Source organism: Sminthopsis crassicaudata, chromosome 4 (assembly GCF_048593235.1).
Source record: "Sminthopsis crassicaudata isolate SCR6 chromosome 4, ASM4859323v1, whole genome shotgun sequence".
Lineage (NCBI taxonomy): Eukaryota > Metazoa > Chordata > Mammalia > Dasyuromorphia > Dasyuridae > Sminthopsis > Sminthopsis crassicaudata.
The window spans coordinates 94517411-94535513 of NC_133620.1; the positions used below are offsets into that span (position 1 = coordinate 94517411).

Genomic DNA, 18103 nt, shown 5'->3' on the forward strand with positions numbered 1-18103 from the left:
TATACTTACTTGAAGAAAGAATAAGGGGAAAATAACTAACAAACATTGGCATAGAAAACATCCTAAACATTGTAGATATTTTCAAAAGATAATTCAGTAAAATTTCTAAAAAGCTCTTCAAGTGATAACACTTTGGATCAGTAAGGCAATGGGACTTACTGCTTTTTAAAACTTTTATTAATAGCTTTTATTTTTATTTCACCTTCATTTCTGAATATGTGCATTCTTCCACAACCACCCAGCAAAGAACCTCTTATAAAAAATAGTAATAATAATGATAATAAAAACCTTAAGAGTGGGGACTTTACAAAATTAACAATAAATCAACTGAGTCTAGCAGTATATGAAATTTTTCCACACCCAAAGTTCCCTAATTCTTCAATGAAAATAGAGAAGAATATTTTTTCATGTATGTTTTAGGAAGAGATAAAAAGTTCAGGCTTATTTATTGTTTGTTCATTGTCAGTTATGGTTCTTTCCATTTGTATTATTGTCAACATTCTACATTGTTTTCCTGATTTTTCTTACTTCACTTTGTATCAGTGTCTTTCCATGTTTCCCTAAGTTCTTCATATTCATTATTTCTTACAGAGTAATATAGACATAGATTAGATTAGACTAGATATATTGTATTATAATGTATTCTATTCATATTTAAAAATGTACACATGGAATATATAGAGAATAAATATATATGTAGGTATATCGAATGAGAATATGTGCAAATATATATTAGAATACATATACTATTCATCCATATTATTATTCTATTCATGTATATAAGATCATAAAAATGGCTATATAGACTATATAGAGAATACATCTGAAAATGTACATCTCAGACAACAACAACAAAACTTTGTACTTATTTTTTGTACTGTCCAAAGTTGCTTGAGAAGAGTCAAATGTAATGGAGACAGCACTGGACTTAGATTTAGAAGACCTGAGTTCAGGTAGAAGTTTTTGCCACTGTAGTTGTATGGCCTGGACCATCATTTCATCTCTCTGAGACTTATTTTCCTATTTTATAGATTGTAACTGGGGATAATAATAATTTTACCTACTTTATGAGGTTTCTGGGAGCATGAAATGGATATGGATCACTGGAGAGATGACAGTTATTTTTATGTAGACTTGGCTTTTAATATGAATAAAAGTGTGATTTTGAGTAAGTTTCTTAGCTGTGTGACCTTGAGTCAAGATAATTTCTTAAACCACTGTCTCTGAGGTCAGAGAACATGGATTCAAACCTGTTCTTCAAAACTTAAAACTTGGGCAATTTTAAGCAGACCAATAACCTCTCTGGGTCTTGATTTTATCATCACTAAAATGGATTTGGAATAGTTGGTAGCAACAACTTGGCACAGTGTATGGAGTTGGAATCTAGAGTCAGATACACTTGAATTCAAATCCTGCCAGCCTTAGACACTTAGCTGTACCACCTTGGGCAGATCACTTGTTTCCACTTCAGTTTCTTCATCTGTAAAATGTAAATATTAATAGTGCTTACCTCACAGAGTGAGGACCAAGTGAGCTGACATGTATAGAAAGTGCTTTGCAAACTTGGAAAAAGTATTAAAATTACAGCTATCAGTAGATAGCCTTTTAGATCTCTTCTAGCTCTATTATCCTATATTTCTGAATCACTTAAACTGTTTCCTTAACTGTTAAATGGATATGATGATTTTTGTAAAATCCTGAATCCCTGGGGCAATTAGGTGGTACAGTGGGATAGAGCACCAGCCCCAAAGTCAGGAGGACCTGAATTCAAATCCGATCTCAGACACTTAATACTTCCTAGCTGTGTGACCCTGGGCAAGTCACTTAACCCCAATTGCCTCAGCAAAAAATAAATAAATAAATAAAGATAAAGCCTAACTCCCAAACTTGTGGTGATGATCAAATGAAAATATAGATATAGACATAGATATGTAAGAAGAATATATATATATACATATATATATATACATATATGAGAGTATATTCCATTTCTTTATTATTATTCTACCCATATAAATAAGAGTATACTATAATATATTCTACTTATACATTATTATTCTATTCATATACATGAGAATATAAATATGGAGCATAGAGAGATAATATATAGAATATATAAAAATTAAATATATATATATGAGAATATATCATTTACATACAAGAATATACATATAGAATATAAATAGAATTTATGGAATATAGATTATATGGAAAATTTATATCAAATGAGAATATATAGATATTATAATATATATAATAATATATTCTATACATCTATATTATTATCCTATTCATATATATATAAGAATATACATATGTAGAGACTAGAGAATAAATAGCAAATGAGAATATACACATATATTAGACTACATTATATTCATATGTTATTATTCCATTCTTATATGTGAGATTGCATATGAAAATATATTCTACTTGTATATTATTATATTCATATATGTTAATATGTACATAAACTATTGAGAGACTATATAGAAAATATATCAAATGAGACTATATATAACAGTATATGTATATATGTATGTATATATTTTCATACATGTTGTATTCATCTATATTATTATTCTATTCCTTTAAATTAGAATGTATACTTCATTTGATCATACAACCACCTTGTCAGGTAGATTTTTTAGTTCAGCTATTTTTTAGTTATGACCAGTTCTTAGTGACCCTGTTTGGGTTTTCTTATCAAAGATACTAGAGCTATTTGAAATTTCCTTCTCCAGTTCATTTTACAGATGAGAAAAGTATGAGAATAAGGTTAAGTGACTCACTCAGGTTCACACAACTCATAAGTTTTCTAGGCCAAATTTAAATTGAGGAAGACGAGTCTCCCCAGCTTCAGTCCACTGTTTCACTTAGGAGCCCTAGGGTAGATTTTATTGATAGCCATATATATATTTAAAGTAAGAGCTGATTATGGACTTATATTACTGAGTATATATTGGCTGCCCCTACAGCAGTAGGAGGACATAGAATAGAGGTGAAAATAACACAAGCTCTTTTGGCTAGTAGTAATTATCTTGTTAAACAGTCTATGACAATTCACTTTTTATTCTCTGGACAAGAGTTTTCTTAGCTATTAAATAAAGGAAGCAGAATACCAGAGATGTCAAACTCCATTGCAAACAACCTCAAAATTCTGTAATATGCCTGAGCCAGATTTTAACAAATTTAATGAATATTGAACAAAATTAATAAAAAAAATACAGTACAATATAAATAATGTCAATTTATTTTTTTTTTGTTTTTGTTTTTTTGCTGAGCTAATTGGGGTTAAGTGACTTCCCCAGGGTCACACAGCCAGAAAGCATTAAGTCTCTGAGGCTAGATTTGAACTCAGGTCCTCCTGACTTCAGGGCTAGTGCTCTATCCCTCAAACCACCTATCTGCCCCAATTTGTGTTTTTCTAAATCAATATGGCACTTGTAGGGACCTATTTCTATTTGAGTGACTTGACAATCACTAAAGGTCTCTTCCATCATTGCTAATCTATGAGACCTTTCTTTGACATGTTCCTGCTTACTTTTCCTGGTATGTTTCATATTTCTCCTCTTTACACTAACATTCCTCTGAATGAGGATTTCAATCCCATTCCTCCATGCCTAAAGCATAGGCTTTTCTCCCCTTACTTGAAACGCATTTTTTTCTTTTCTTTGTTTCCTAGAATCCAGAGCTTCCCATAATACCCAGTTTTTATATCACCTCTTGAGGCAACTAAGGGACTCAGTAGGCAGAATTCCAGACCTGAAATCATGAAGACTCATCTTCCTGAGTTTAAATCTGACTTCAGACACTTAATAACTATGTGACTCTATACAAGTCACTTAACCCTATTTGCCACAGTTTCCTCATGTGTAAAATGAGCTGGAGAAGGAAATGGCAAACTATTTCAGTATCTTTGTCAAGAAAACCCCAAATGGAATTACAAAGAGTTGAACAGGACATACAACAACATACTACCACCTATGGGAAATGATTTCTGATATCCATCTTCTAAGTGATCTCTCCCTTCATCCTCAAATCACCATGTTGTTATATGCCCCAGAAAGGCTCCCTTAAGTCAGGAACTGTATTTTTTGTTTGTTTTTTGTTTGTTTGTTTTGAAGGTACACTTATAATTTCATTTGTATAGAGAACTTTCTCCATAATGAGGATCTGCTGTTCATCAATGATTTATCATCTGAGAAGGTTGCCTTGGGCACTGTGAAGTTATTATGTGAGCCTCAAGCCCAGGACCTCCTGCCTCCAAATCTGCTTTCTAACCACTATGCTGCTTTTTACAAGAAATATAGTAGACACTTCATAAAAGCTTATTGGATTGACTGCAGCCTGCACTAAAAGTAACAAATTTCCCTATGTTCTATTTTGCCTTCCAGTTTTTAATAATCAAGACGTGTCAATATACATGGCTTTCTCCATCTTAATTAGCAAGTTTCTTTTGTTTGTTTGGTCATTTCATTTAACTTCTCTAGGACTCAGTTTTCTCATCTTTGAAATGGGAAAATCGAAGCAGCTGTCTTCTGAGGTTCCTTCTGACTCTTAAATCAGAAGTATCAGAAGAATTCTTTCCATGATTGTTGTTGGTAACTCCCTGAGTCATATCACATTTGTCAGTGCTGTTTCCTCCTTCCTCTGCATTCCCTTTTTCTAATGTGTAGACTTAGAAGTTGACTTTTTAGACTTTGTGATTTATTCAGGGAGGGAGGGAATCCCATTTGTCAATTTTATTGTTTTTTTTTCCTCTCAAAGGTTATTACTTGTGATGGTTCCTTTGAAGCCCTGACACAGCATTTAGCATTAGAGGTTCATAATGGATAAAATGTAATGTAAATCTAAGGGAATTTAAGCTCTAAATGGTGAATAGTACCTGTTTCTAGGTAAAGTTCAAGGCTGAACATTCATTCATAAATTCAGAATCCCCAAATTATATTCAAACAACTCACCTGTGATATGAAAATTTATAAAATTTAATTTGTATAGAGGAAAAAATTGGCCTTTCTGTTGCTCTGTGTTTTTTTTTTAGGCAAGACCCTCAGATTCAGCAGAAAAATCTCACTTCCTCAGAGCATGACTGTAGATCTGCAGAAGGAAGAAAATCTCAGTCTTTATGGTGTCACATTTCACAACCAAGTATTTTATTGATCTGTTTTCAAGACTAAACAAGAATGAATCAAGCACACTGGCATCTGAAATTCAGGGTTTCTGTTTATTTCCAATTTTTAATTTCTAGAATCTTCCCTCTGGAGAGGTAACATGATATAGTGAATACGGGACTAGCCTAGTATTCAGAAAGAACTCAATTCAAGTCCTAACTCTTATATATATATTTTAGAGAAATGATTATCAAAAGCTAATAATTTGGGGAGATCCAGAGTTCCCCCCTTTTTCTAAAGTCTTGATTTCAAAAGTTCAGTTTCTTTAAGGGACATTACTGATTAACTTTCTTCACAATCTTGTTCAGACTCCAGCCAAGTGGGAAAGGAATTGTGCTCTAATCAGATTTGGGTGAGGATTTTTTGATTAGATCCACAAGGTAGTTATACTACCTATAGGGATAGTCTTTCTTTGAAATGATGTCACTCCCAAGCCCTCATTGTAATATTCATTCTCTCAATAAATTTGTAATCAAAGTTGATTGCCATACTCAAAGATATCCCTCTTCCAAAGCCCTAAGCCTGTCTATCAAGTCAGTGAGTCATAGTAGAATTGCCAATCTTTGTCAATGAAGGCAATTTCTACACTGGAGGACTCTTTCACTGATGAAATCATAGAGCCAAACAATAATAGTGTTGACAATGATACTCATTATAATTATTGTTACTATTACTGCTCTTGACAACCACAATAATAATTCATATTAATACAGACTTTTTTAAGTTTTGCAAAACATTCTGTTTACAACTCTTTCATGAGTTCCCTGTACTGATTAAATAAGATATTTGCACCAAAAATAAATAAACAATATAATTTTCTTTTGAAATGTAATTTCTGTTTAAAAAAATAAGGGGTTTTGTATGTATTTATAATATAATTTTTTTGTTTTAATAGTCTTTCAGGGGCAAGAAGAACTCTGAATCCTTTCAGAGATATTCAGTCACTAAAGAACACATTTACTAAGACAACGAATTTCTTTATTTTCAGAGCTGTGTGTTTACTTAATGCCAGTGATTTCTCTTTTTTTTTTCCTCCAAGGACTTTTTCCTCCATTTTAATGTCAATGAAGATGATTTTCTGAGGATCATATGGTTTGCAGAATTTAATTTTTTAAAAATCTCCAATGATTATGCCAGTGATTTTACCAGTGCTTCCTTCATAAAGTCCTCCTGTCTCATGGCATCTGGAGAAAATTTTCTCATGCCCCCATCTGCCCATTTCAAACAAAACCAGCACTGGTCCTACAGTAAATAAAACCATCTACCAGACTCATCTTTTTTCTCTTACCCATTTAAAATTTGCAAGGTACAACAGAAAAAGTACTCCAAGAATCCTGCCTCTATTATGTGCTATTTATATAATGATCATTTTCTCATTTGTAGGAATATTTTCTCATCTGATAATAAGGAACCTAGATAAGATAACAGCTCTTTTTAGGAATGAAATATATGAAATCTGTGGACTCCATCTATAACAAGTACCCTGAGAATGAGGCAGCTGAGAATGGCAGTAAGTATCCGGTTTTTGCAGTCCTCAACAATCTAGTTCTCACCTGCCTTTATTTATTTTTCATTATTCATGCATGCATCCAACACTCTAAGGTAGAGTGGATGGAGTCCACAGATTTCATATATTTCATTCCTAAAAAGAGCTGTTCTGTTCAGAGACCTTGTTCACTTCAAATTCTTTTTTAGCACATTGGTAACTCAATACTTGTCTGCTTCAAAACTCCATGAATTCAGTATTTGTTGTATTTCATGTGAAAAAAAAAATGCTTCAGCACTTGATGAATCCTTGGCATTTGTGGCACTTGGCTATTGTTTTGGTTGACCAGTAGAGATGTGAAGTTGACTGGACATAGTGCCCTGGGACATTGTGCCCTGGGACATTGCATAGAATTATCAGACTGGAACCCAAGATGCTGAGGTTGTGCAGGTCAAGGGACAGCACCTGCAAGACAAGGTGAGTGCAGGTATAGTCTTCTGGCTCCCAAAACAGTAGTATTGGAAGTAGCATAGAATGGTCAGTATGCTTAGCAGGAAGAGAAGCAGCAGGAACAGGAGCAGGGGAGGGGGAGGGGGGCAGCAGTGGTGGGAGACCAAGAGAAGGAGTCAACAACAGAGCACTCAGGGCTCCTGGAAGCCCTGAGCTTGGGCAGCCACCAGAGCCCTGGGCAACAGAAGGTATGGGGACACCTTCCACCTCCACATCTACTCCCACCCTCACTCCCAAGGAAGCTTGGATCTGAGTGAAGTTGAAGAGAAAGTGAGTTGGATAGAGAAAGGAAGAGCCTGACCAGTTCCTCTGGCTTGTCTCTTCACAAGTGGAAATCCCACTTACCCCTTCGGGGAATTGTGTGAGGAAGAATGGTTAAGCTGAGGACTGAAGATATACTCTTTATAGTAAAAATTCATTCAGTACTTGTTTTTGCCACTTACACTGCCCCTCTGGAACCAATTAATGACAGGTACAGAGTACCACTATATTTTTTCTTTCTTTTCCCCTTATCATATGCTTCCTTGAATTAAAATTATTTGTCCATCTACATTATATGCCATTTCTGAGATCACAAACTGCTATCTTTCATCTTTGAATCCAAAATGTCAAAATGTTTCACATAAAGAATCTTTAAAAATATATATTAAATTGAATTGTCTCATCAAGGTTACTTTTAAAATGTATATGTAGTAGCTGAAATGGAAAGAAGAGTTCTTGGAGTCTCCCATAGTGAGGAGTCATAAATTTATCTATGTTAATTAGCCAAATTTTCAATTTGTAGTCACACTGAGAAGATGGGTTTAAGGTGTGCAATAAGTCCTATCTGGAGGGGAAGAAGGAAGAAAGGTTCAGGGTTGAAGACAGCGCAATGAGGGAAGCTGGGTAAAACAATAATGTATGTGAAGAGAAGTAATATATGATTAGGCTAGAATGATAATATGGAGCCAAAATCCTGGGTTTGTTTTATTTTGCCTTTGTTTTTGTTTGGTTGGTTTTGGGGGGAAGTTAAATATAAAACAAGAGGAATCTATTTTTGAAACTAAAGGTAAAAAAAATGATGCTGGAGTTTGTTGGGTAGAATAGGAGCTTGGTCAGAGCGATGCTTTGAAAAAAATAACATTGGCTTCTATAATACAGAATAAATTTAAGTAAGGTGAGGTATCAGGTGGGAGAATCAATTATAAAGCTATTAAGATAGTCCAGGTGAGAAGTTATGAGAGTCTAAAGTAGAGTGATAGCTGTGAGAGTATAAAGAATGGAATGGAAGTAAGGGAAGAAAGAAGCTAGCATTTATTAGGTACCAATTATGTGTTATGATTGGAACTAAATCCTTTACAAATATCTCTCAAAGTAGGTGCTATTGTTTCTATTTTACAGTTGAGGAAACTGAGGTAGGCAGAAATAAAGTGACTTGTCCAGAGATTAACCATTAAGACACTGGATTTGAATTCAGATCTTCCTGACTTCAGGCCCAAAATTTTATCCACTGTATCATCTAGCTTCAAGAAAAACCATAGAGGCAAAAAAAAAAAAAAGATTCAGCAACAGACAGGACACATAACACACAGAATGAGAAATAGAACATTACACAAAGGTTGTGAATCTCAGCATATAGAAAGATGATGGTGTCCTGAATAGAACATAGGAAACAGAACAGTAATAAGAAAATTCAGGAAAAGAAGTGGATAAAGATGCAAGGATAATGAGTTTGGGGGTACAATATCTATTGTGCAGTTAGTGATAAAGGGCTGGGGCTCACTCAGGAAAGTGAGTAAAACAGGATTTATAAATATGGGCATTATGCACAGAGAAATGCTTAGTAAATTAATTAATTAATTAAGGCTACCATGATGACTATAATTGAAATGATCATCTCAAGCACCAAAAGCAGATACTCTAAATAATCTAGAATAATATGTATTATTTATGCAAACTTTAAAAATGTGCACAATGACATTAGAAAAACTAGGTATGATAGACCTTTGGAGAAAACTGAATGGTGATAGAAAGGAGCATACTTTCTTCTCAGCAGTTCATGGAACCTATACAAAAATTGACCATATATTAGGACATAAAGATCTCAAAATTAAATGCAGGAAGGCAGAAATAGTAAATGCCTTCTTCTCAGATCACAATGCAATAAAAACTACATTCAATAAGAAGTTAGGGGTAAACAGACCAAAAAGTAATTGGAAACTGAATGATCTCATCTTAAAGAATGACTGGGTGAAAGAGCAGCTATAGCGGTAATAAGGGGAAATTTTATATCTTTAGTGGCTCATTTGAACAAAATAGAGAAAGAAAAGATTAATGAATTGGGCCCGCAACTTAAAAAGCTAGAAAAAAAAAATTAAAAACCCCCAACCAAAAATCAAACTTGAAATATTAAAAGGAGAAATCAATAATATTGAAATTAAAAAATCTATTGAATTAATAAATAAAACCAAGAGTTGGTTTTATGAAAAAGCCAATAAAATAGATAAACCTTTGGTAAATCTGTTCAGAAAAAGGAAAGAGGAAAATCAAATTGTTAGTCTTACAAATGAAAAGGGGGATCTTTCCACCAAATGAAGAGGAAATTAGAGAAATAATGAGTTACTTTGCCCAAATTTATGCCAATAAATTTGATAACTTAAGTGAAATGGATGACTACTTCCAAAAATATAGGCTTCCTAGATTAACAGAGGAGGAGATAAATTGCTTAAATAGTCCCATTTCAGAAAAAGAAATAGAACAAGCTATTAATCAACTCCCCAGGAAAAAATCCCCAGGACCAGATGGATTTATATGTGAATTCTACTAAACATTTAAAGAACAGTTAGCCCCAATGTTATATAAATTATTTGAAAAAATAGGGGATGAACGAGTCTTACCAAACTCCTTTTATGACACAGACATGGTACTGATATCTAAACCAGGTAGATTTCCTTAATGAATATTGATGCTAAAATCTTAAATAAGATATTAGCAAAAAGACTTCAGAAAATCATCTCCAGGAAAATACACTATGATCAAGTAGGATTTATACCAGGAATGCAGGGCTGGTTTAATATTAGGAAAACTATTAGTATAATTGACCATATTAATAATCAAATTAATAAAAGCCATATGATCATCTTAATAGATGCAGAAAAAGCATTTGATAAAATCCAACATCCATTCCTACTAAAAACATTTGAGAGTATAGGAATAAATGGACAATTCCTTAAAATAATCAGAAGCATATATTTAAGACCGTCAGTAAGCATAATATGTAATGGAGATAAACTGGAACCTTTCCCAGTAAGATCAGGAGTTAAACAAAGTTGCCCACTATCACCATTACTATTCAATATTGTATTAGAAATGCTAGCCTCTGCAATAAGAGTGGAGAAAGAGATTAAAGGAATAAGAGTAGGTAATGAGGAAATCAAACTGTCACTCTTTGCAGATGATATGATGGTATACCTAGAGAATCCCAGAGATTCTAATAAAAAGATTAGAAATAATTCACAACTTTAGCAAAGTTGCTGGATACAAAATAAATCCACATAAATCCTCAGCATTTTTATATATCACCAATAAAATGCAACAGCAAGAGATACAAAGAGAAATTCCATTCAAAACAGATGTCAAGTATAAAATATTTGGGAATCCATCTACCAAAGAAAAGTCAGGACTTATATGAACAAAATTACAAAACACTTGCCGCAAAAATAAAGTCAGATTTAAATAATTGGAAAGACATTCAGTGCTCATGGATAGGCCGAGTGAATATAATAAAGATGACAATACTCCCCAAACTAATCTATTTATTTAGTACTATACCAATCAGACTCCCAAGAAACTATTTTAATGACCTAGAAAAAATAACAACAAAATTCATATGGAAGAATAAAAGGTCGAGAATTTAAAGGGAATTAATGAAAAAAAAAAAGTCAGAAGAAGGTGGTTTAGGTGTACCTGATCTGAAGCTATATTATATAGCAGCACTCACCAAAACCATTTGGTATTGGCTAAGAAATAGACTAGTCAATCAGTGGAACAGATTAGGTACAAAGGACAAAAAAAGTATAGTAATCTATACTATAGTATCTACTATAGTAATCTAGTGTTTGACAAACCCAAAGATACCAACATTTGGGATAAAAATTCATTATTTGAAAAAAAACTGTTGGGAAAACTGGAAATTAGTATGGCAGAAATTAGATATGGATCCACACTTAACACCATATACTAAGATAAGATCAAAATGGGTCCATGATTTAGGCATAAAGAATGAGACCATAAATAGATTAGAGGAACAGAGGATAGTCTACCTCTCAGACCTGTGGAGGAGGAAGGAATTTGTGACCAGAAGAGAACTAGAGATCATTATTGATCACAAAATAGAAGATTTTGATTATATCAAACTAAAAGGTTTCTGTACAAACAAAACTAATGCAAACAAGATTAGAAGAGAAGTAACAAATTGGGAAAATATTTTTACAGTTAAAGGTTCTGATAAAGGCCTCATTTCCAAAATAGATAGAGAACTGACCCTAATTTGTAAGAAATCAAACCATTCTCCAATTGATAAATGGTCAAAGGATATGAACAGACAATTCTCAGATGATGAAATTGAAACTATATCCACTCATATGAAAGAGTGTTCCAAATCACTACTGATCAGAGAAATGCAAATTAAGATAACTCTGAGATACCACTACACACCTGTAAGATTGGCTAAGATGACAGGAACAAATAATGATGAATGTTGGAGGGGATGTGGGAAAACTGGGACACTGATGCATTGTTGGTGGATTTGTGAAAGAATCCAGCCATTCTGGAGAGCAATCTGGAATTATGCCCAAAAAGTTATCAAACACTGCATACCCTTTGACCCAGCCATACTACTACTGGGCTTATATCCCAAGGAAATACTAAAGAAGGGAAAGGGACCTGTATGTGCCAAAATGTTTGTGGCAGTTCTTTTCATAGTGGCTAGAAACTGGAAAATGAATGGATGTCCATCAATTGGAGAATGGTTGGGTAAATTATGGTATATGAAGGTTATGGAATATTATTGCTCTGTAAGAAATGACCAGCAGGATGAATATGAGAGATTTGGAGAGACTTACATGAACTGATGTTGAGTGAAATGAGCAGAACCAGAAGATCACTATACACTTCAACAACAATACTGTATGAGGATGTATTCTGATGGAAGTGGATATCTTCAACATAAAGAAGATCCAACTCACTTCCAGTTGATCAATGATGGACAGAAACAACTACACCCAGAGAAGGAACACTGGGAATTGAATGTAAAGTGTTAGCACTACTGTCTTTCTACCCAGGTTACTTATACTTTCGGAACCTAATTCTTAATGTGCAACAAGAAAATTGGATTTACACACATATATTGTATCTAGGTTATACTGTAACACATGTAAAATTTATGGGATTGCCTGTCATCTAGGGGAGGGAATAGAGGGAGGGAGAGGAAAATCTGGAAAAATGAATACAAGGGACAATGTTATAAAAAAAAAATTACTCATGCATATGTACTGTCAAAATTTTTTTTATAATTATAAAATTAATAAAAAAATTTTTTTAATGTGCACAATGCTTTCTTTCCCTCTCTCTCTTTCTATATATAGATAGATATAGATGTAGATGTAGATATAGATATAGATTCAATCAGTGTAAAAACCCTGATCAGTAGCTAATTTTGGTATTAGCTCCATTTTATAGATGAAGTAACAGTTCTAAACTGCTTTTCCCAAGATCAGATAATTAATGAATATCAAAGACACGGTTCACACCCAGATTTCTTCTGACTCCAAATCTTGTTTTTTCACTACTCCTCTCCTATGTCTTTAAGACTTCAATTTAGAAGTGAATTATATAAAGCGGGAAGGTAAAGGGGAAACATTAATAGGTTTAAAAGAAAATTGTAAAGTGCTTTAAGACAGCATCCTTATCAGGGATTGTTTTCTTGAATAAAATTGCTATATGGAAACTTTTGTGGGGAGGGGATTGCCCTCTAAGCTTGAAGTCCAAAGTCTAAAACATAGCAGGTACTAATAGGAAGCATTTTGGGGCACATTTTTTCCTACACTTACTAAAATTAATGAGAACATGTAATACATAAAAATGCACAAAGGGATTAGATCAGAGACAGGAGATATTAGAATAACATGCATAAATGCAGCTGGTAAACAAATTCACCCCATGCATAAAAAATGACAATGAGGTTATCCTTCTAAAAGTACAGTAGCATAATTTTCACATATCTTTGCTAAGTTAATAAAATAAACCACAGCTGCTTCTTGAAATGAAACCAATTGGGTTTTCTTCTGGGATCAGCTCTTTTTATATTTCTCTTTAGTAAATTACCAAGTATGGTTTCCAGAATATTCATGGCACCTCTAGGAAATGGGGTATTTTGTTGTGGGCTTTCAGAGTTTTCACAAATTCTTCAACCAATATTTGGAAGCTGGTGGCTCCAGGAGCTTGTTCCTACTTTGAATGTCACTGAGTTGTCAACAGCCTATTATGAATAGCATGCAGGAGAACAAAGTGACCTTGAATGTGCTAATGTTTTATGAATTGTTGCCCATTTCCAGAAAAAATAATATGAATATGTTTTCCAGATCTGCTCTCTCTGATTTCCTTAAAAACGTCTCCAGTAACAAGCTGTCTTTTATCTTACTGAAGTCTTGGTGATATGGAAAGTATAGAAAAATAATAGGACATTTTAATGAAGAATTTGATCCTTGCATGATTTTAGAGAATAAATTCCTTTGCCTAGTCAAAAACTGTCTAGAACAAATGCAAGTTTCATAGTACCTACTATGAAACATTGCTCAATCTCAGTCATAAAAAGCCTTTATATTTATAAAATCAGATATTTAGCACCAAAAGAGACCTTAGAAATCATATAACCCAACATTCTTGTTTTACAAAATGAGGAAGCTGAAGCCTGGAGAAAAACAATTTGATCAAAGTCAAGGTCATGGGCAAGCTAGTAGCAAGAACAGAATTTATACTTTAATTTTCTTTTTCCTAAATTCGCGCTGAATCTCCCCTACAAGATGGCAAAAACTGTCACCAAAGTACCTATTGACTAGATCCAATGACAGGAATTCACCCTCCCCAAAAGTAATTAATTTTTCATCAATTCTAATACAATTATCAACATACATTTATAAAAATCAATTGTGTAATAGACACTATATTAGGGGCTAAATATGTGAATATAAAGATAAAACCTCCCATAATCTCAAGATAATTTTGGGGAAAGGCTGACACGAAATTGACTTTCTTATAACTTCTAGCCAATGGCATGAATTTCAAACCATTTCTGATCCCTCTTCAAGAGCTTTCAGATATTCAAAGATAATTATCATGTCCTCCTCACCCAGGCTTCATGTCCTCCCTCTTTCCAGTCTAAACGTTATCATTTTCTTCAATCAATTCTTATATGGCATAGTTATATTTATGTGTATATAGTTATTTGTGCATTGTCTCCACCATACTTGAAAGTAAGGACTTTACTTTGTATCCTGAGTGCTTAGCACAGTGTATAGAACACAGTAAGTACTTAATAAATGCTTACTTTTAGTCTCTTCCCTCTTCTAATTATCTTCCCGTATAGATTTTCCAGCATGTCACTGTCCTTCCTAATGGCATCTGTCAAAAGAAGACTATAATTGGACTACCTCATTTGTTCAAAAAGATTTGTTTTTATTTTTTTAAACCAAACCTATGATTTCATTGATTTAGGGAACTCCTAGTTCATTAGCTTCCTCCAAGAAGGAAAACAATTTCTGCCCTTCTGCAGTTCTATTGCACTTCTATCTGCTGTGATTTGTCAAAGATTATCAAAAACAGTTCAACAAAAATGCAAGCAATTTCTTTCACTACTCTGGGATAGAATTTATCTGGAACAGGCCATTTGACTTCAAAAATGGCTACCAGGGGATCTCTTCCTACTCTCATACTTATATTTCATTTTCTTTCTTCTATTAGGCATTTGTATTCCAGAAAAAACAAAAGCAGAAAAAAAGAGAGTAGTAAGTTAAGTTTTCTCATTTCTAAAAACAAAGTGTTGCATTGTCTTTATGTCCTCCTATCAATTAACTTTTTTAGGACAATTTTTTAAAGAACTACTCGCTTCTGATTGTCTATTAACTTGACATGTGATAGCGTGGAAAATTCCTTGCCAACTATCTTACATCAGTTTCCCTATAACTACAATTCTTTTCCCTATACCTTTTCCCAGGAAAGGTGGAAGCTATATAGGTAAGCACACATTCTAAAAGTGGAGTTGAACAAAAAAAAACAAAACAAAACAAAACAAAAAAAAGCAAGCATTTTATTATTCAGGCATTTCCAACTTTTTGTGACCCCATTTGGAGTTTTTTGGCAAAGATACTGGAGTGATTTGCCATTTCCTTCCCTAGATCATTTTCTAGATAAGGCAAGATAAGCCCAATGTCACACAGTTAGTTAGTGTGTGAGGGTGGATTTGATCTCAGGAAGATGAGTCTCCCTACTTTATCTATTGTGCCAACTAGCTACCTTAAATGTAAAATAACAGATTTGAATGATAGCAGAATCTGAAAAAAAAAAAAAAGCAATCTCCATCACTGATTAGAGTGCTGTATTTGAAGCTAGATCCCAGGCTAGAAAAGGTAGTGACTGATCTTTTTAGATGTAGAATTTATAGGTTCTTTTTCAAATGCAGAAGCAAGTTACTTGTAGGTCAGTGAAGATTTGCAGACAAAGTGCTTTTCTAACTAATATATAGTTTGTCGAGCTTAAATTGCTTTTTTGAAAGCCTCTCAGATTGCCAGACTCATAGAAATGGCCCTTGGTTTTTTTCTGACTGGTGCAATCAGATTGCATCCAAAGGATGCACTCCAGTTCATAGATCACTTGTTTTATGATTTACTTTATTCATCATAATACTTACTTACTTCTATTTACTCCCAAATGATATCGATCTACTTTCCTAAAGCAGGTTCTCCCTGTGTGGATTGAACCTGCCTATGTCAGTAACAATAGTTCCCCTCCCTACTCCCCCCAACCAAGAGACAGTTCTACTTAAAATGTTTCATAGGCCATGCAGTTATTTGTTCATTTCTAAGGTATGGTGGGAGAGCCTCTAATAGATAAGCAGCCTCAGCTGGCCACTGGAAGTAAGACTAGACTTAGTATTATTACAAGGATAGACTATGCCCTATGGAAAATAGTTTTATAATACATCTTGACCCAGAACTTATTAAGAAATCCATTACCTTTTTAATTGAAGTTCATAATACCCTTTGGAATTTCAATTTAGGCATTTCTTACCAAAATAATAGATATCCTTAATCCTGTACATTGGAAATAGGTCTTATATTTCCAACTGTTTTACTAGAGGGTTATTCATTTATTATTGCCAAATGCATTTTCTAATATGAAAAAGGTCATTTTTTTGGCCTTCCAAATAGACATCATCTGAACTTTACTATTTCTTTGTATTAATCTTTAAGTAGGGACACAGTTTTCTTCATTCCCTTGTTAATCTTGATCTAGCATTGGCAGACTCTGTCCTGAGACTGCTTTATGCAATCTGCATCCCAAGGTAAGGATTTTTAGTGTGGATACAAATCCATACACATTTTTAGCAAAGAGTCCAATGTAAATTTAATACGGCCTGTTTTTGTTTTAGCCTGAAAATTGAAGATCATTTATGTCAATGGGCAAGCAAGCCAGTTGGAACACTCTTCACACACAAGGAGAAGGGAAACCTGAGACCTCGTCCCTTCCTCCTGTCACACTTACAAGACAAACACATGCTGCTTTAAAAATAACACCACTCTGAGCTGCAATGTTTTCCTCCCATGTGTTAGGATTAAAAATGTACATCAGCTCACAGTGTTAGACTTGTTAAGATATAATGTTACCACATAGCTTGGAGACCTTTCAGGATGAAACCAGGAAAGGCTGATTGAGTTGTGCCAAAAGGTTCCAGAAGTCCACTGAAATCCCAGTCCCTCCCAGATACCTCCTTTTTATATTTTTTTTACTTCTTTTCCTAAGGTTATTTACTCCACAAACCCCCAGACAAATTATTTACTTTGGTCTTGGGTCCCATATTTTCATCCCAGGTAGGCTACCCAAAGTCAGAACTTTTCTCATACAATTGTCTTAAAATTGTTTATTTTTTTTTAAAGATTGTTTAATCTCATATATTGTTTTAAACTTTTCTCATAAAATTGTTAAAGGCAAACAAGCCTCCCTATGTTTTATGGGTTGTTGAGTTTTTGCTTTTTTGTTTGTTTTGTTTTGTTTTGCAGAAATAGAGGGCTATGGTTGTGAAACATTGGTTGAAATGTGCTTAATTTCCTTACTCTGCTTTTTTCTTTTTTTCTTTTTTCCAATTGTTCTTTGTTATTGGAAGATGGCTCTCTGGGGAGGGAAGAGAGAAGAAATGTATTTGAAAATGAAGATAAATAGAATAAATCAATTTTTTTTTTTAAAAGAAGCAAGCTCTATCTTTTTTTGTGCACAGAGATTTGAGAATCAGTCACTCAATGACTTAACATGTGTTTAGAATTCTGGTTCCAGTTCAGAACTTTCAAGATCTGGATCCAGTCAAGGAGATCTAAATTCAGATGCATCCCTGAATATTAGCTGTGTGATTCTGAGCAAGTCACTATTTGCCTCAGTTTCCCCAAGTTGTAAGATGAGCTAGAGAATACTCCAGTATCTTTGCCAAGAAAATTCTAAAAAGGATCACGAAAAGTTGGACATGACTGAAAACAACTAAATAGCAAAATTCCTTATTTATTACTTCAGAATCATCTTCTGGTGGAAAAAGTAACATTTTTCAGATTAGTCATTTTCAAACTTTCACAAGCATACTAGAAATTAGGAGGAAAAAGAAGAGATAAAAAAGGGAGAATAATATTGTCTA

At 33.7% G+C, this 18103-nt stretch overlaps 1 long non-coding RNA gene across 2 annotated transcripts in view; it reads right to left on the minus strand.

The window, feature by feature from the left end:
- Window positions 1-4976: 4976 nt before the first annotated feature.
- LOC141540992 (uncharacterized) overlaps window positions 4977-18103 on the minus strand; it is a 224417-nt gene continuing 211290 nt past the window's right edge. The window contains exon 6 of one of the 2 annotated variants that reach the window (XR_012481620.1): window positions 4977-5100. This is a non-coding gene — a long non-coding RNA (uncharacterized LOC141540992). Of the gene's footprint in view, window positions 5101-14755; window positions 14830-18103 lie in introns of those variants that run through there. The other variant, XR_012481621.1, reaches the window with a different exon arrangement.